This window comes from Harmonia axyridis, chromosome 1, assembly GCF_914767665.1.
Source record: "Harmonia axyridis chromosome 1, icHarAxyr1.1, whole genome shotgun sequence".
In the NCBI taxonomy this organism is placed as follows: Eukaryota; Metazoa; Arthropoda; class Insecta; order Coleoptera; family Coccinellidae; genus Harmonia; species Harmonia axyridis.
Genome location: NC_059501.1, coordinates 10181911 through 10202487, shown reverse-complemented (window position 1 = coordinate 10202487; position 20577 = coordinate 10181911). Strand labels below are relative to the sequence as shown.

At 36.4% G+C, this 20577-nt stretch overlaps 1 protein-coding gene and 1 non-coding gene across 2 annotated transcripts in view; both read right to left on the bottom strand.

Annotated features, from left to right (window-relative positions):
• LOC123688984 (transmembrane and immunoglobulin domain-containing protein 1-like) overlaps nucleotides 1-20577 on the bottom strand; it is a 469586-nt gene that overhangs the window by 88815 nt on the left and 360194 nt on the right. The window lies entirely within an intron of this gene.
• On the bottom strand, nucleotides 15299-15371 carry Trnat-ugu. Its single transcript has one exon. It is a non-coding gene; the product is annotated as a tRNA-Thr (tRNA).

The following is a 20577-nucleotide window of genomic DNA, read 5'->3' as shown; positions in this document are numbered from 1 at the left end:
AAAAGCCTTTCCATCCACAAAATGTCACAGTTTGTTTCGGTTTCTGATGGAAGATTTTCATTGGAAGATATTGATGTTAGTTAATTTCCAGTAAGACAGCGCTACATGCCACACAAATAATGAAACAATCGCAAGTTGACAGAACAAGTTCCCTGGTTGTGTTAATTCTCGAAGAGCTGATCACAATTGGCCACCAAGATCTTTACTTGTGATTTAACACCTTTAGACTTTTTTCTTTGAGGTCACGTGGAATAGTTATTTATAATACAAGTGCAGAAGGCATTGATATTCTTCCACGAGTTCAAAATTCAAAAACGAGCCACGAAGTGGCGAGTTTTGGAATGAACGAGTGGTAGAATGAGCCTTCTGTACGAGTATTATACATTATTTTCTCTAATTCATTGCATTTTCATTGAAATTAATGAAATATTTCCATAAATATAATTTAGTGATTTTTGCATTGAAAAATGTTGCTTGGCAGAACTGATTTCTTTAAGGCAATTTGATGAATTGACAGATAAAGCCGTAGCGGAAAGTTCGGAGTGCCAACATAGAATAATAAAATATAACCATGAAAACTGTGCGTTTCTGATATATTCTCGCACGATTTTGTTCTACAAGATGTGGAAAAATGAACGGAATAACCACAGAATTAGAGAAAATTAGTTCTATGCCAATGTTCCACAATCTATTGAATATCTTGAATATAGAAGTTATCGAGGACATACAGTGGTAAATGGTAATGAATGAATTGGTAATGAATTTCATGAAAAGAATTTGATGCTGCAACCGAAGTTGTAGCGGTCATTTGGCTGAAATCGTTTTCCATCGTTAATGGCATGCCTTTCTCTTCACGATAGAGTTAACCTTCATTGCATTATTCTCGTTTTTTTTTATATTTAAATGAAACCTCTTATTGAAAAACCTTTCACAAGCAATATTTCAGTTCGATCTGTCTTTTTTCCCAGTTCAGGCCGAAGTCTAATAACTACGAAGTTGAAAAAAATCTGAAGCAGCTATTGTGTGAACAATGTAAGTTATATAATAAGAAGTAAAACTAGGAAAACCATTTTTCAATATTATTATTCGAAAGGATTCCCATCATTTGATTACAGGTCAATCAAATAATTACATAACATTTAATTTCATCAGAGAAAAATTCAGTCGATTCCTTCGAAATCTCTCGCCATATCACGGACTTCGAATGAGTATAAAATTGTTAGTATATTTCTTCCTGATCAATTCTTAATATTTCAACCCCTCCATACCAACCTAATGATATTAAATATCCATTTTCTCATCCAAGCAGTCTGTTGAGATCTTAACGACTTCACTACGCCTAAAATAACTACTTCCTCCTCAGACTTATTACGAAGGTAAACGTTGAAGGGCCCGAACCAACTACAAAATTAATCCAGTATTAATTTCGTGCGATAAATAAAGCGCTACCAGGAAGGCGAAGCAGGGGGAGGTGGAGGAGCGAGAAGCAGATATCACGAATAACGTTTATCCGAAAACAAAAGTGCTAATGTGTGTAACTTGGAAAACTAAGTCTCGACGTGATGTTTATGCAGCTTCTTGTGTCGCTAGTTAAGGGTAGAGTTAATTTTCCGCTTCAGACAACCACAACACGTAATGTGTCTTTTGATTTTCACCCTTCACAAATCTTAACGTTCACTCCCCAGATATATTAGCCCTCTGGAACACTCCAAGTGGAAATGGCAAGGGACAAATTATCCCTTTGGAAGAAACGCTAAACCTGGAGTTCTCCGTTTGGGGGTATAGTTTGCCTTTATTATTCGGCCTTTTCAAACCTACTCGAGATAATTAATTTGGAGGTCAGAGCGATTGAAAGGATTGGCGACAATTTGTGTTTTCTCGTGACTGGTGTTCATGAGAGATTCGACAAGTTTTGGGTTTGAATTTGTGCTAGTTTCGAATATTATTTCTGCACAATGTATACTAACTGACAATCAATCTGCAACACCCGGAAGGAGCTGTCTAAATTTTATTTTTTTTTGGTGAAACGTATATAGTATAGCAAGGAGTAAATGATTGAATGTGGAGAAAAATATCGTGAAGGATTTTTCATATGAATAATTTTTGTTACTTAAATATTGTAGTCGTTTTTGCAAGTTTTTCAAATTTCTCGACAAACCAGTTCAAGGAGATCCAAAATTGATGTATGTTTAGTTGCACAAATGAATTTTAAGATCGAAGTCTAAGTCTTATGGCCATTAGAGACCGACTGGCGACAACTAGATTTTTGGCTGATGAGTGGTTCGGAGGAGTGTTATTGATATACATACAGGGTGATTCACCGGGATGGCCCATTAGACGTTTATGGAAAACTAATCATAATTTCGAGCTGAAAATTTGCATATAGGGGTTTGAGACAATGATCCTTCTTCCAAAAATATTTTCAGATCTCTACATTAGATAGCTTTTTTGATGGCAATTTCGGCAATATGCATACCTTGAGTAAAAACTCAACGGTTCATGAGTTATTGGGATTTTTAAAAAAAATGTTAGCGATGAGGACTCAGATTTTTTGAATATTTCAGCAGAAAGAGCTTTCTTCGAAGAATTTTTCTTCTTAACGTTAACAATTTTCACATTTTTCAATATTCAATTCACTTTTCTTTTCAAGTATATATGAAAAAGGTAAATAGAGGTCAATTGTGATCTCGGATATACCTATCAGTTCAGTGTCTGCAAGGAAGCATCAAAGAGCGCTCGAAAGCTTCTGGCATCATTCTTTTTTCGTTTGCCGTTTGTGGAATAATATCATGTTTCATTGTTAAATGTACTTTTGTGGGTCGTCTTAAATTGTCAACCTCTTTACATTTATTCTCAGTACTTGGGGTCATATTTGTAATTCTTATGAATCAATAAACCTAGTTTTGAAAAGAACATTGTGGGAATTGAAGATAATCTCTATTTATACAGAGGATACATTTCCATGAAGTAAGGACCGTTTCAATAAAACACAGATAAAATGATTCTGGAAGTAAGTGCTTTCACAACCAGCCTTGCATGGAAATGAAACTGCACAATCTCCGACATGCTCTGCACGCAGCAGCCGTTACATTACAGATACCAGAGGCAGGAAATCGACTCAAAAATTTCATTACACTCTTCCAATTTCCGTTCTGCTGATTGCGAATACCCAATCAACTTTTCCGGAATGTTTAATCAATGTTATCTGCGCCCAACGTAATAAGGTTAATTGTACTTCAGAAGTGAGTTTCATAATGAAGAACAATTGTTATAAATGACATTGTTGTCCGTTGGGCCGTGAAAGAAGTCGAAACGGGGAAGAATTCATTCAGCGACCGTGGCACTGAATGATGGAAACTCGTTAGAATTTTCCACAGAATATACGGAAATTAATTGTTATAATCGGGATTGAAATTTTTTATGGTAACTTCTCTGAAGAATTTTATAATTATTGTCGGGTCAAATTATATTCTATAGAAACCGCAAGATTATTTTTAATATCAGAATTCACCATGTGGAAAATATTAGGCTTCCGAAGTACTCTTGTTTCTGTTTTCTTCATCTTATACGAGTTTCGTTTTCTACATTCTGATTAAAAAATACTCTTAGGACTAATCCATTTCCTGGTTTACTTTCCTTAAATTAGGAGGAGAAAATAAGTGAACTTGACTTAAGTTGTAGTGACCACTACCACTGTAATGTTCGAATTTGGAGTCTCTCAAGGTAGTATGCTGTCTCCTCTTCTATATTCAACATACACAGTCAACATCCCCAAGTCAGACCGAACTCTTCTAGCATTTTACCCTAATGACACTACTATCATGGCCAGGTTAAAAGCCACCCGATTAACAACCAAATACCTTAAAGATGACGTAAGTCATCTAGTAGAATGGCCCAGCAAATGAATAATCAGTTTGAACCAGTTGTTGTTCTCTTATTACGAAGATCAGTCATACTACGTCCAATCTTTTTTGAAGCGATTTACGAATCGATCAAATTATTTACTTCTTCTTGAGACCGGAAGTGCTGGTCAGCCAGGCCCTGTGCCATTGATAGAAACAAAGTAATAGTACGTGGGAGCAACGTCTGGAGAATACGGCGGGTTGGGTATAGCTTCCCATTTCAACGTTCCCAAGTATGTCTTGACCATGGGGTCGAGCTGTAAAATCCCTTTATCACTTGTTGTATTGCGGCCGTTTGCCTTTCAATGCTCGGCTCAAACGCATTAATTGCGCTCGATAACGATCGCCTGTGATTGTTTCAGTCGGTTTTAACAACTAATAACTAAGCCGAGCTGGTCCCTCCGAATACTGAGTCTGACCTTGGAACCGTGAATATTCGGTCAACGTGAAAGCATGGGTGGGACAACCTCATGAATTTCTGCGTTTGGCATTATCGTAATGAACCCATTCTTCGTCTCCAGTCACAATGCGATGTAGAAATCCCTTCAGTTTTCACTTTGCAAGCAGCTGTTCACAAGGAAACAAACGCCGTTCAATGTCTGAATCATTCCCATGACTTGTTGCGTCACTCCCAATGATCCTGCCAATGCTTGTTGCGTTTGACACGAGTCTTAATCAAGTAATGCCCCGAATCCTGCTCTTCAAAAACCTTCTCTTTTCTACCGCCATGCTGGTCTTCCTCGTGAAAATCACCGTTCTTGAAGCGTTGAAACAACTCTCGGCACGTGTTTCACTAGTAGGGGCCTCACCATAGGTATTTGAGAGCATTAGATGAGCCTCAGCCACAAATTTCTTCATATTGAAACAGAAAATTAGAACCTTCTGCAAATGACGAGAATTTGGCTCTTGAGCTGACATGTTCAATCGAGAATAACTTAATGATGCAGTCATAAATCGACCAATATTTCGATCGCCTTATGTTTACAAATACCTAAGCACTCCCACAAGAGTGTGACATCTCCGATCTATTTATTTCGACTACCACTTACCGCTACAGATATCCATTTCAAAACAGCGGAAGCAAAGTTGTACACCTAATATATACATTATATATAGACATTAACTAAGAGTTGAATTTATTAGTTAAAATTAATAATTGGTGTTGATGGTGAAAAGAAAATGAAGAACCCTTAGTGGTAAAGAACAAGGAAATATGAGAAAATATGAATTTTCTTTTTTGTTGTACCAGCTTTACAAATACCAACCCTCTGTCCACCAGAAAAACTTCAGAAAACGATATCATTCCACCAATCCAAATTACGAAATCAGTTAATTTATGTTATCTGGTTTTTCTTAACTGTTGATTGGTCTTGACACCTCGGCAAACATTCACTGACATAAAAAGGTGAAACAGGCAGACCGAAATTCCATTGTCGTAGTCTAATATACCACCGTGAAATCAATTGAAAAACCCCCAGAGACCCAGCTTTCTCCCCAATCCAATTGTCAACTTTCACTGATTTATACACAGAGGCGCACAATGAGTCTTGTTTCACTAAATTTCAGGTCGAATGCGATAGAACACCTGCGGATGAAATAATAATGAACCACCCTACAGTATGGTTGATTCCACGGTCCGTGGTGTAGAAAACCAGCAGCCTGTTACGTGACCGGGTTCGGTAATGGGACATGAGTTAGGCTGCCAAAACATCGTGATGAATCGATGCAAGGTTGAAAATTCGATTTTCTTCGACGTGTCGGATAAGAATCACGGGTGTTTCTTGGAAATGCTTATATAATAATATCGAAGATGGGGGAGGATATTAAGGGTAGGAGATTCGGGGATAGAATCATATTATCCCGTGTGTGAAATTTTGGGGGACTTTGAGTGCTAAATTTCAAGGTAGGAAGGATTGGAAACACGGATAGGCGGGAATTTGGGTGCAGAGGATGACTCTCTAAATCCAGTTGATTCATGTTTGATGATTGACGTGATTGAAGAAATAAGGATGCGTCTTGAATCCATACAGAAACTTGCATCTTTGAATTGGAATCCACTTAGCCTAACGAACATATTTAAAATTGTTTTTCTCCATTGACAGCAAATATTGATTTTTCAGACACATATCAATCAGCAAAGAATTACTCTTCCTGCTTAGGCAGCAAAGTAGATAACTGCCTTGGCTGAATTTTTAAGAACTATCAGCCCAAGCTTCTATTTTGCTGCCTAGTAGAGATAACGAAATTGGATAACGTTGTCTATATTTTAAATATGGGACGTCATAAAGGACGTTATAAAACCTTCTAAAAACGAAACAACATGAGGGCAACATTGATGGCAGTTCAGGAAACTGGGATGGTTGTTAGCTTTAAAGACATTAAACGTGTCCAGCAGTGTATCAAGTCGACACGAATAAAAATGTGGAAAAAAGAAGCAGCACATGGAGGATGACAAAAAATTCAAAAATCCCTAGAAAATAAAATAGTAAATCATATAAAAAATTCCGTAATTGAAATCCTAGTATAGGTCTTCGAACTGCAGGGTTTACTTCCTTTCGTGGAGTTATTGCTTCCAACAAAAAACAAGTTCAGATATATGTTTCACTATTTTAGGATGTATAAGAGCATAATTTTGAAGCACACGTTATATGGAATCAGAATACTCAACAGTTCCATAAAATGCTCACCTCACGTAGTCGAAAACATATGCAAGTCCTGACTTGTGTTGAATTGGATATAACTTCACTATTGGTTGCTTGATGAACACAGTTTTGGGTCTACTCTACTGAATCGTTTCTTTCTTTATATTCGTTACCTGCAAACATTTCCCATCTTTCTGTGGTATGTTGGATTGTTTCATTCGTTGGACACCTACCCATATCAGTATCGATCGTCGGTAATAGTTCGATCCTCTATGATATGTTTGCAGTAGTTTCTCGTTGAGATAACTCGTTCTCAATGGGCTCAAAGGTTCGAAAATCTTCCTGAAAAGTTGCTATTCTGACTGCAATCTGCTTAGTGGTTATAATTTCTGTAGAAAGTTCGATTTTGGTTCTCCAATTGCATAATCATTTTTATTCAGGAATTCCCCTTCTTGACCCAAATAAATTTGGCTCAGATGTTGTGAGTGGGGTCATTGGTTTCATGCAGAATGTACAGGAGTTAATAACAGAAGTATAGTATATGTTTTACAAGGCAGCAAAGTAGTAGATTGACTGCCACGGCTGATAGTTCTTCTAGCACAGATATGTGGCGATAAAAAGCAATTAGACATAATGACTATGTCTAGCCGAATTTGACGTCACAGTACTCAATATAAATGTACCTGCATTAGTATTACAATGGTCTTTCCTGGTACTTGTGCATACAACTGTCTTATTCATAAGGTTCTCAGAAAGATACAATAGATAATCTATCTATGGGAAAGTCAGCAGACGAGAATTGCAGGCTCTGTGGTTTGGAAGCAGAAACAGCCGAACACTTGGTATGCAAATGTCCGGAGCTGGCTGGCCTAAGAAACATTCACATGGGTAAGCCGTTCCTGGATACCAGAGAGGTAACAGCCAAGGCCCCTAAGAAGGTTGTCAGTTTTATTAACGTCATTGACGACCTCCCTGGGTTTCTATGAACGAGTAGGGTAGAGAACAAAAGATCTGCATGGTCGCAGTTCCCGGAAGGCTTACCGAACTAAAAGGTCCCCAGTTCAAATGATAATAATAATCTTTCCCCTACCCTTATAAGTGTGCAGGTACCATGATACCATTGCGCAGACATACAACTTAGAGAATAAGAGAAGGAAGAAGAAATCTACGGTGTACAATATGATTTTATGTTCACAACCCAGGTTAAAACTGGGAAATAGAGAGTTCAGTGGAAAGAAGTTACGGGGTGATGATCAATTGTATTAGTAGAGGTGGTTTCCAAGTGCTGTACCAACAATAAAGTTCTCGTCTGTCGTCCATCAATGTTTTAATAATCCTCACGAAAACGCAACAATGATATAACTAGCTTTCCTGGTCGTTACTCATTTAAATGTTTATATAGATAGGTAAATATGATCCCATCATATGATGCCATCTTGCTAAATATCAATTACGGATTCACCGCAAGTATCGAACATCCCAATTCAATTCAGAAATTCATTCGATCGATCGAGATTACGTAATGCGCCCTTCGAAGAAATACAATATTCTCATTGTCCTATCTTTTTCGTATACGTCGGTATACTCTCTTAGCAATTTATTCCGCTCCGAACCTCCCATAAATAAAATTTCAGAAGCTCAACTCCGATACAGCAAATGAAACAATATCGTTGGTATTCCTCGAGCGTGGCGTCCGATATCAGCTGTCACCGGATGAATCGGAACTACTTCATTTTTTCTCGATATTCTCTTTATGAAAGCCGAAACACAGCCGTATAAGAAAGACCGGACCGAAATTTCATATCAATTCAAAACAAATACCAACAATATTTCGCGTAGAATGTGTTCTGGCAGAGTCGAAAGTTCCGGAAAAGTTGAAAATCATAAACTTGACGTCGCTATTGTTTCCTCTTAGGGTAATATATGGCTGTTGCAAGCTGGCGTTGCACGAAATAAGAATGGATGTTATGCAGTTCCGGAAGAACTTGAAAGGAATATTCAGTGTTGGTTGGGGTCGCCGTTTCAGTACATACGAGGGCAGTAAAAACTTCCCCTTTTAAAACAGAAGATATCGGTCCCTTGTTTTTCATTTGTAGGAAGTCGGCTTTCAGAGCGACCGAAGCATGTGCTGATAGGACTACTGTTTTGGAAAAGAGATGCATGTTGATCTCGAGCAAAAAATTATCTTTCCGTAAACGTCAATTTTATTCATAATGTTGAAATTTGTTTTTTCCTACAACTGCTATGAAAAGTAGCGTATTCTTCATAGCTTACTCAATATCAAAACTATGTATTGCTCATACTGTGGGAAATATTCCCCACGGCACTTTGCCCACACCTCGCTTGGTAGACCAATGGAATTGGACTTTTTAATCGTTTCAATGGAAACGTAATAAATTAGCACATACTGTCAACGAAGGTCATTTTGATTTGAATCGAGTCCATTTCTTGAATTATTGAAATTTGTGCAGTTGTAGGAAAAGTATATTGTGCAACATGTGGAGAAAGTCCTTTTCTCGATAGTGTGTTTGCGGCACTCGCCTTTCAGGCTCGTGCCACAAACTTCCACACTCGCGAGAAAAGTTGGACATTCCCCACTTGTTGCACAATATACTATTTTAGACGTTCGACTGTGAGAGTACAAGAAAAGTACCTATCAACAGATTTTCCGATGAAATTTTTCTTGATTCTTCAATTCCTTATTAGTGTACTATAAAAGATAAAAAATTGTGAATGTACCATAGGGCCATGTAGAACCATGTGCTACTACAAAATTCTGATTATCGTGGTATAGGCAGGAAACAGCTGTAGAATGTGCATGAAAGTGTCATCCAATTATGTCATAAGTATAAAAGCAGAAATTTATATATGTCTTATATGGATATTACCCTTCCACTAAGAATCCACGTATATAGGTATACAAAATCACATCCTAAACGGACCATCTAGAGCAATAATGACAAGAATAATACATCGAAATATCGAAATCGTCTCGAAGCCCCAGAGAAACTTCCAAACCTTCGATTTTCCTCGAGGTTTTCGAGTATACGGGGTATTGTGGATTATTTTGACATTCAAGTATCATTCCTCTGAAAGCAATTTGAAAGTACCACGACGAAAAATCTACTGACGGTCACAATATCATATTTGATTATATATTATCTCGATAGTTGAGGTTTGATGTTTTCTTCAATGATAGAAATTTTGATTCTCTTTCTTTCTTTCTTTTCTGTCATAATGAAAAGTTAGTTGCATCAAATATTTTTATGTGGGCAGGGGCCAAACGGTAGGTCCTAGGAAAAAAGTCACATGGAGTACCCTTCCTAGAATCAAACGTGTAACCTCTTCGTTACAACTCAAAATGCCCGAGAACAGTCGTTTGTTTGAGTCGTGGTTCAGATCCCTGAATCTACCAAATGGAAGGGACAAAAACCCAGGTCGATCAAACACCTCTTATAATTACATAAGTATTTCACAATCCGAATCTTTAAAATATCTGGTACCAGAAAAATTTACATACAATATTTATAAAATGAAAATATATACAAGTGAATCCGAAATTTATAATTGTATAAAAAAAGAATGAAATTTTCTAAGATCCTAAATTACTTTCCTGAAGAGGTAAAAGTCCTAGCTCTATACTGAGCCAATCTTCCTCCACCGAAGTTGATAAGAACTTAGGTCTGGCAGTTCTTCAATTGTAAGGAGAGTAAATAATTTGACTTGTAAGTTGACAATCGACAATGATGGGCTGTCTTTAGACGAAGAACTCTCAATGTAATTATCCAACTTCAACGTTTATCAAGAACCAATCAGGAATTCAGCAAAGAAAATATACCAAAAAAAACTGAAAATCAGAGAACAGAAATTAATAAGAAGCCAAATTAAGGTGATGGCTTTTCTGTTTCTGAAACAACCAAAGTTTACATAAAAGATATTAATACTCATGTACTTATTTTATCGCTTGAACAAAATGACTGCCAAATGAGATAAGAAACTAAAAGGATGATCTCAAGGCAATCATATGTAGATTGTTTCAGAAAAGATCTCTTTCAAAAATGTAACAAACGAAAAATGTAAAAAATTATAGATACGAAAAACATCCTCTACATAAAAGTTTTGTGAAAATACTCATAAACTGAGTTATAACTTATTATGCTTCATTTAAGATAAAAATTCACGATAGTTAAAACGAAGTTACATTTAAACATCAATAATAGGTATTAAAAAATATTTGATTATAATAAATTATATTTCAATAAAGAATAAAAATTTTCATTTCACGTAAAATGATGAAATGTTAAAATGGCGGATGCATTCCTTTATCAAATTAAATCTGAATATCAAAAATTTTCATATATATTACGTATACAACAATCAAATAATGACGATAAGAAAAATATACAACTTACCCCTTTTTTCAGGGTTTTATGAATGAACTAGAGAAAAACAATTATAACTATTTTGCAGCGATAATTATCGATATATGTACGTTCGAAGAAACTAGAAAAGAAAATGATATCATAATTTCGAAGTATCGAGTACATATGCACGAAGATACGCATTGGCGTACGCCCAGATTTCCATCAACTGTCTGACTCAGTTGAATATATAAAATTTGAAATGTAGCACGCTACAAACGAGTATACAGGGTGGATCGTCTAAGATCAGCTCACGATCCTAAGTGTCCGATTTTTTTTTTCCTGACGGTTACTCAGTGAGGGATCTAATGGCATAGTGACCGATTCCAAGGGGCGGAGCCTCTTCGGCGAGCAGGGCGAAATATTTGGATGATAACCACAAGGTATATTCCTAGATGTCAAACAGTTTGCGTTGTAGGAACCCACATCAGACACCCTCGAAGTTCACAAATTTTTGAGTCAATTTACGGGATAATTATGAAAGCTGAAGTATATGTTTATTATATTACTTGGACAGCTATGAATAGAGAGAGTTCAGTTTGTATAGTGAAAAAACGCGAGTAGTTTTGGATTCAGGTATGAACCCACCGATGCCTCGCTAGAGAGTGACGTGAAGCCAGCAACGCCACCTCGGTCATGCGGAGTAACTACAACCCCTTCAGACAATCAGACACCTTCAGAAAAATAAAAATTTCTGAAATAGTCATGCCCTCGCTCACGCCATATTATTTGAAATATTTTTGTTACTTTGACAACTATCCAATCACTTCTATGTTTAGTTTAAGATCATTTTGCTATTTTTATAGATTTCCGTTCCTTGAGTTCCGCTTTGGCAATTAACAGTCTCTTGGTTAGAATTCAAAATCGTAGGAACAACCTTATGCTCTTTAAAGAACCAAGGATAAAATATGAAAACGAGGCCAACAAACTGGGTCAAATTGCTGCCCCTCAACTAGAGGTCACTAGAGGTGATACGGTCACTTTGTTAGATTGTGAATATTCAACTATGTAGTGAATATTGAAATGAATTTTCTATTCTTGTATTCCTATACTTTTAATAAACTTTACTTAGGGATCCTGAATGTAGAGTCACTTAATCATCAATATCTAAACTAAACCCTATGTTCCGAAATTTTGGTACGCATCATTTGAAGCTTGGTACTAACTAGAAAAAAAGTGTTAGAGATATTTGTCGTGCTGATGAGCAAATAATTAGGCAAATAAATAATCGATGAGACACTGACAATAAAGGAAATGTTCTTTTGCAGATCCTGTCTCTTCGCCTCACGACCAGTTATTCCCTGTTTTTCTTCACTAAATAATTCAAGGCTTCTTAGTGCGAATTCTATCCGTGACTTTCAGATGTAGGGCATCCTTGATTCGACAGAGGATTGATTCTGTGCGAAAACTTTCTGGCAATGAATATTCAGAGCATGTAGTGGGCGTGTTGCGATCGAACTGATGAATTATCATCATCTTCTTCCTTGTTGCCTGAATCGGAAGGTTCGAGATGTCGATGTGAATATTTTATAAATTGAAATGTCATGTCCGTACATTCGCTGGATACGAGGGTATATGTATATTCGAATTCGTTCTGTTCAAAGAACTACCACCGTTGTTCCAATTTGTCGAAGTAAGGGTCAGAGATGTTTACTTCAATGATTCTTCACGTAAATAGACAGAAGTAAGGATATTGGATCACATAAAGAAACTTGATTTACTTATAATAAATGTTGAGTTTACTTGGACTAGAAGCCTCGCTGAAATGATAAATAAGTTATTGATTTCTTCCTGTTGAGGAATAAGATAATCAGTTTTTAAATAAGATAAGATAAGATAAGTTTCAAAGAAGGCACCAATATTAATCATTATCAATGCATAACTACCAAAGAGTACAAGAGTTCATCTTCAGAATTAACATAATATAATGAGATGCATATACATAATGAGGAGTATATCGGGTGTCCCAAGGTGAGTGGCCTATTAGATTATTATGGAAACTATTGATGGTAAAGATTTCAAATTTTGTGGATAGATATTTGGCCATGTAAGGTACATTTTTAAAATAATTTCACATTTCCAGTGTTGCCGGATGTACGACAATTTGGCAACAACTTTGTTATTTTGAATGGGACATCCGGTATTTCTATTTTTTTTTATGATACTCCATAAAATATTGAATCTATTCACTCTTACTTTTCCATCCCTATCTTCGACGGTTTTTGAGTTATTAATTATTTTTCGAAATTTTAGATCAAATTGGCGTATTACGAAAATGACTCTAGTTCGCTCAATATTTGAGATTTGAGTCAGAAATTTTGCAAGTCGTTAAATATTGATCTGATTTGTGTCACTGCTTTTGAATTATGGTTGTCAATAATACAGGACGGACCAAAAAAAATCATCATTTGCCAAGTCACAAAATTGTAAAAAAGTCTGTGTAAGTGAATAGAAGAATTGTAGAATGTGTTGAACTGATTCCAAAAATTGAAAAATATACTAGGGGTCTAATTTGAAAAAATAGACTTTTTTACAATTTTGTAACTTGGCAATTGATGATTTTTTTTGGTGCGTCCTGTATTATTGACAACCATAATTCAAAAGCAGTGACACAGATCAGATCAATATCTAACGACTTGCAAAATTTCTGACTTAAATCTCAAATATTGAGCGAGCTAGAGTCATTTTCGTAATACGCCAATTTGACCTAAAATTTCAAAAAATAATTAATAACTCAAAAACCGTCAAAGATAGGGATGGAAAAGTAAGAGTGAATAGATTCAATATTTTATGGAGTATAATAAAAAAAATAGAAATACCGGATGTCCCATTCAAAATAACAAAGTTGTTGCCAAATTGTGGTACATCCGGCAACACTGGAAATGTGAAATTATTTCAAAAATGTACCCTCCATGGCCAAATATCTATCCACAAAATTTGAAATCTTTACCATCAATAGTTTCCATAATAATCTAATAGGCCACTCACCTTGGGACACCCGATATACATATTATCAGGTGTGTGAATAAGTCTTTCCCGTTTTTTTTCAAATTTTGAGCCTTTATTGTGAAAAAATGGTTACAAATGAATTATTGAAAGTATTGGCCATCGCTAGCTACAACTTTTCCCCATCTTTCTGGCAACATACGAATCCCGTTGCGAAAAAATTCGACCGGTTTGGCCTCTATCCAGTCATCCACCCATTTTTTGGCTTCCTCGTAGGAATGGAAGTGCTGGTCAGCCAGGCCATGCGTCATCGATCTGAAGAGATGGTAATCAGACGGAGCAATGTCTGGACTATACGGCGGATGGGGTAGGACTTCCCATTTAAGCGTTTCTAAGTATGTTTTCACCGACTGTGCAACATGTGGGCGAGCATTGTCATGTTGCAAAATAACTTTTTCGTGCCTGTCGGAGTATTGTTGCCGTTTTTCTCGCAGTGCGCGGCTCAAACGCATCAATTGTCGTCGATAGACCTCGCCTGTGATCCTTTCATTCGGTTTCAGAAGCTCATAGTAAACCACACCTAGCTGGTCCCACCATATACAGAGCATGAGCTTGGCGCCATGAATATTTGGCTTGGCCGTCGATGATGATGCATGGCCGGGTAGTCCCCATGATTTTCTTCGCTTCGGATTATCGTAACGGATCCACTTTTCATCGCCAGTCACGATACGATGCAGAAAACCCTTTCTTTTATGTCGCTGAAGCAGCTGTTTGCAAGTGAAAAAACGCCGTTCGACGTCTCTCAGCTTCAGTTCGTACGGCACCTAATTTCCTTGCTTTTGGATCATTCCCATGGCTTTCAAACGCTTGGAAATGGTTGCTCGGTCAACTCCCAATGCTTCAGCAAGTTCTTCTTGCGTTTGACACGAATCTTCATCAAGCAAAGTCGCCAATTCTTGATCTTCAAAGATTTGCGGCCGCCCGGAACGCTCCTTGTCTTCCACATCGAAATCGCCACTTTTGAAGCGTCGAAACCATCCGCGAACACTTGAATCATCGACACAACCTTCTCCATAAGCTTCCTGAAGCAACCGATGCGCCTCGGCAGCAGATTTCTTCAAATTGAACCAATAAAGTGAAACTTCCCGCAAATGACGTCGACTCGGCTCAAATTTCGACATTTTCACGATTTAAAAAATTTATGATGCGAAAAAATTTCAACTAATGTGGTTAGTGTGGAATTGTTGACAGATGAATAAGCTTTGATTGTAACCATTAAATACTCGCACAGTATTGGTGGCGCCATCTCTTACAAAAAACGGGAAAGACTTATTCACACACCTTATAGTATGGCAAAGCAGAAATTTTTTAATTCCGAAAAAAGTTTTTCCTCGAGCGGGAATCGAACCCGCAACCTTCGAATCACAAGTGCAGTGCTCTCACCAATGAGCTACCGAGGAAGTTAAAAGGTTCGATTCCTGCTCCAGTAGGTACTATTTCGGGAATTGTCTGTCATGCCAATATTCTCTGAATTATTTTCAGACGAAAAATCAATATATCAGATTCATACATCGTTAAATGCTAAATGTGATATCCCGAACAAAACTACTATATTCCAGCAGTAAATATTTGAATTAATAAATTTCAGAAGCCTAATATCCGCTGATAAACACCGAAGGGTTCATTTCCACCCACAAACTAATGAAACCATCACGGTCACGGTTCTGCGACAAGAACGTGCCTCAAACTCTGGAAACGACAGCATGCGCTTATATATAGCAGTTGTAAACGCTGTGTTTGTCCCTCGAAATGTATCAATACGCATGCCGTCACCTAGATCTCATTTATTGTTATTGGGGCATCGACGGAATCCCTCCAGTGGAATTATTTTTATATTGCAATTCCAGAAGGATTCTCTCATAAAGTCGACCTGAAAAAGAGGCTCGGAAGGATTCGGGAAAAGTTTCATATGGGGTTCTGACGATACATTGAATTTTATTGGAAATCGAATAAGACGTAAAACGGATTCCGCTCATGTGACAAATGGCCCTTTACATTTTTCGATGGTTTTATCGAGAAAATCTGTTTGGTTCGCATTAACATGCCGTCTGAATCTACTACTCATATTACCTTTATACAGGGTGTTTCCTAAACATGCGGCAAAAATTCAGGGGGTTGTTCCTTGGACTATTCTAAGAATATTTTGTCCTTTGATGATTTTTGAAAAACCTATTTGTTTCGAAGATATGGGGGAAACAAAATTTCAGATAATAACATTTTATTATGAAAAATTACATGAAAATTCAACTCAACCTACAAAAACTGTTGAAAATGACCACCTCTAGCCAGCATACAAGCATCCAATCTTCTCCTCATTGACTGCCGAACCCTTTCAAAAACACCAGGATCATTTCTTATTAAGAATACATCACAAAACGAATTCAAATGAAAACCGTGTTTAATCTGTATTCCTTTACCATCTGCACTTATCAATTTTTAGTCAAAAAACTAGCCGTTTTTAGTAATTGGAATGTTGTTAAACAAATTTAAAAATAAATTGTACCTACTTAGTAAACACAGTGCGGTACGCATTTTTATTTAAACTATTATTAATTTTAAAAATATGAAAAATGTTGTTCGCCCTGTATCTTCGAAACAAAAAGGTTTTTCAAAAATTATCCAAGGACAAAACATGCTTAAAATAGTCCAAGAAACAACCCCCTGAATTTTTGCCGCATGTTTAGGAAACACCCTGTATATGTGTTCTCCAAGTTTGCAATTAGCGCATGATCAAAAGCTCCTGACTTCACGTTAGTAATTTCCTCATTTTTCATTCGATATTCTTGAATGTTTTATGGATCTGATGAATATGTGGCGACGAAAATCAAATAGAATGTCTGTATCTTGCCGAATATTTCGTCACAATACTTCAAATAAATGTATCTGCATTAGTGTAACAATGGTCTTTCCTGATATTTGTGCATACAACTTTCTCATTCATGAGTTTCTAAGGAAGATGCAATAGGGAATATCTTTCCCCAACCCTAATTAGTGTGCAAGTACCATGATACCATTGCGCAGGCATACAACTTAGAGAATACGAAAAGGAAGAAGAAATTCACGTGTACAATATGATTTTATGTTTATAATTCTGGTATAAAACTGGGAAAATGAGAGTTCAGTGGAGTAAATCACGAGGTGATGACGAGTCGAGTTAGTAGAGTGTTCAAAGATGTTTCCGAGTGCTGTACCACAATAAAGTTGTCATCTGTCGTCCATCAGTCTTATACTCTAAATTTACCCTGAAAATATATCATCAATAATTCGCTGTTTTTACATCCTTGAGTAAACATGTTGCACTTCAATTTACAAAGTAAGGACCACTGAAATTAGACGACCAATTTAGACTAAGCCAAATTTTCGTCCAGTCTAGTTCATTTAGTTGAATAAAGAGATCAGTTTGGGTACAGGGAATATTGGAAATTAACATTAATATTTTGTGGAATGAATAAAATCTAATAAAGAACGACATACGCACTGAAATGTCTATTATAAAATTTCAATCATTGTAGCTTGATTTCAATCAATGTATGTAAATTGAACTGTAACATATCATCATAAAATATCGCACAAAGGTCGATATGGTTATTCTATAATTATGAGTTTTCCACTAGGAATAATACAATTTGAATTGTTCAAAATGTATTGTCTTTTTATTTTTGGTTCATTAGGTTATGCTATTGCATCATGGAAAGATAACGCTTCAGCAAGTTAAGAAACTGTTGAATTTTCTATCAATTACAGTGCTAGGTTTTAAGTTTTATCGAAGAATTTATTTATGTACGGACGGCAATTCCATCAAAGCCTTCTCAAAAATAGGATAAGGAAATATATAAGAATTGCTTCACGGATTCGAAACAAGCCCTCTTATACTAGCATTTTCACTTAAATATATTTCCGGATAAAAGGAAAAATCAACAGACCAACACGCCTAACCCTTGAAAGTATGAAGGATTAAACAGGTCTAACTTTCGACAACGCTATTATCAGAGGCGTTTATTTTCTCCATTTACCTCCTCCAGAATGTTCTCAATGGAAAGCAGGTCCACTAATACACATGAGCTTTCTCCTAAGAGAACATTTCCGTTTGAATGGTATAAGTTGCAGTTTGAATGAGTTTCTAGAGGAACTATTGGGATAATAATGCCACGGAGTAAAAGCCAATTCGACAAACTGCTGATGGGGCCAAAGTCCTGGGAAAGGTCTGGATGAAATCACACCTTCGTGACCTGACACATTGGGTTTTTTGGCGGTATTGGCCTTGATGGTTCCCTGTTATTGGGTAAGTTATCGAGACATCCAGACGTGTTAGTGGTCTTGAGGGGGTTGTTCTGGATTACATATTTAAATCTTGAGAGAAGAGGCTTTGAAAACCGGCAAGGATTTTGGTCGAAAAATAGTTTCAAGAGAGAAAAATGTGGCACAAAGTTAAGAGGTGAATCAGTACAAAATTGAGAGAAAAGCATTGATGTGGTGAAGTCAGAAGTTTTTAGTGCTCAATCATTCATTACAGCATTGGATACCACAGGCTTGTGCAATATACAGGGTGTGCAAAAAAATTTTAAGAGGTGATTCTGCAGGACTGAAAATGAGTGGGCTATACAATTTTTGCTTGCAAATGCTTCGTATTTAGTAAACTATATACATCCGACATAAATGAACTATACTGGATACTAAGAGGAGAGTTGATTAGTCAAATTTGACATATTATTGTACTCGTATGTTTATTCCCCAAAATCTGAATTCCTATAGTTTTGTGATCACGAAAATATTTTGTCGATATAGATGTGGGATCCGAATTCTTAACCAACCCAACTGAATGATACGCTACTGACTTGACGAAACGAAAACTACACGATCGATCCTAAAACGGTGGACCATGCAGTTTTTATCGATATAGGGAGACGTAAGGGGAAGAGGTACTTGAGACTTGAGACGGAGACTGGAGTACGATAAATACCAACGAAGGTGGTATTCGACTTTAGAGAATAGACGGACATAGTAAGAATTCGACGTGATAGACGCATAGGATTCGACGTAAAATATATTAGACGCAGCTAGTTAGATAATTCGACGTCAGAAATAGATGGATCTACTCGAATAATCAGACAATAGACGAAAGTTCAGTGGCTGTACATTCAATTGAAGTTGAATTGTACATAGTGTAAATAAACAATAGTTAAGTACCGGCGGCCTCTTATATAAACCCCTAGACAACGATATAAAAACCCTACATAGATATATTTTTTGGAGGCTATCATGATGGAACTAGCAATTCGGAAATTAAGTGGAAAAAAATGTTTTCCAAGAAACATGGCCCCAAATATTAGAATTGTGAACTATAGCCACAAAATGATGAAACGATTTGAAAAATGTTGGATGAAACCATTTCTGTCATCGATTTCGTTTGTAGTCAATTGGTATGCTTTTTTTTGAAAAAAACATCTCGTTAATTTTTGAACTTCGGAACACTGACATGAAAGCAGTATCATATTTCCGTTTTCAGGAAATAGGTATACTGGAAATATGTCATCCATTAAATGGAATAATTTGAACTCCGAGGTAACCCAAATCAATGGCAGATGTCCCACTAATAATGCATCATTACACTATTGATGATGTGACTTTTTTTTGTTGTATCTTGTTAGTGTTATTTTCCACTGATGAACTGTGTTGAATGTTAATTGGAACTCGTTGATGATCAAAAACCATATCTCATCGAAGCGTAAATTATCGAATTTTGACGATGGAACTGATTAAAATGGAAATTTAATCACTGAATTAGTCAAATTTCGATTGCATGTAATTTGAGCTTTGTTACAACAACTATTATTTTAAGTGCAGTTACCCACACATCTATCCTCGTACATTAATAGAACATTGTGTATATCTAGTGTAACACGTGTAGAATAATTTTATTAAGCTTCATGCATAATTTCATGTAGATGAAAAGTACTGGAGTGAATTTAGGAGCAATTGATTGCTTGTTCATCCATGCGCCAAATATACCCATGGAAACCACATAATATGCCTAAAAGGGGGTAAGTCTTCATCTTGCACAGAGTTGGTAAATTTCGGTGTTTTAGCACAACAACTTTTAAATCAGAGGAGATAGACGAAATCTAATATCCCACTCTCGTTCTCTTTTTCTGAGCAACTAACAAGAGTAGTATTCATTTCAGGTTACCTTCTTTTGTTTTCGAGTTATAAGTGAAAATTGGAAAAATGGCGACATAAAAAAAACAAAAGCTCAGCTAATACGCACTTTTTTACATAAAATCCAGTAGCGTTTTCGTCTTTTTAGCAGGTTATTCAATTAGAAAATTTTGTACCAAAGTTATGTTTCTTTAAATGAGAATACTAGATTTCAGTGCCATTTTCAGAAAGCTCAATTTTCACTGTTTTCAAAAATATACAACATCGTACTACTTCGTTCACCGAATGGAAAGGAAGAAGTGAGAGTATGGCGGTTTTTTTTTAATATAGTAGTTTGTTTCCAAGGTTCAAAAATTCCAGAGGTATCACACCGCATCTTGAAAATTTAAAATAGCTGAATCTTCTCATAAAGCCCGAATCGAAAAAAAAAATGAGAATTTCTTGTAATCT